Source organism: Muntiacus reevesi, chromosome 15 (genome assembly GCF_963930625.1).
Source record: "Muntiacus reevesi chromosome 15, mMunRee1.1, whole genome shotgun sequence".
NCBI classification, from domain to species: domain Eukaryota; kingdom Metazoa; phylum Chordata; class Mammalia; order Artiodactyla; family Cervidae; genus Muntiacus; species Muntiacus reevesi.
This window is the reverse complement of record NC_089263.1, coordinates 23,084,560-23,084,876: the sequence shown is the minus strand read 5'-3', so window position 1 is coordinate 23,084,876 and position 317 is coordinate 23,084,560.

Below are 317 nucleotides of genomic sequence, written 5' to 3'. Positions count from 1 at the left end.
CCAAGCTCCGGCCGTCGGGGCCCGCCGCGGCGAAGTGGGCGGCTCCCCGGGCGCCCCGGCCGCGCGGCGCGGTGGCCGCCCCCGCCCGCAGCGCACCGCGTGTGCCCGCACGCCCGCCCCCTGCGCCCCGAGGGGCGCCCCTCCCCCTCTCCCCTCCCCCTCCCGCCGGGCCGCCGAGTCGCCCACGGCTCAGGCGCTGCTGCTGCGCCGCCGGGAAGCCGCCTCCCGCCGGAGCGGCCCACGAACGCGCTAAATCGATGCAGCTGAGGCGAGGCCGTGGCCCCCGCAGACAGCGGAGACCTCGCCGGCGGCCGGCG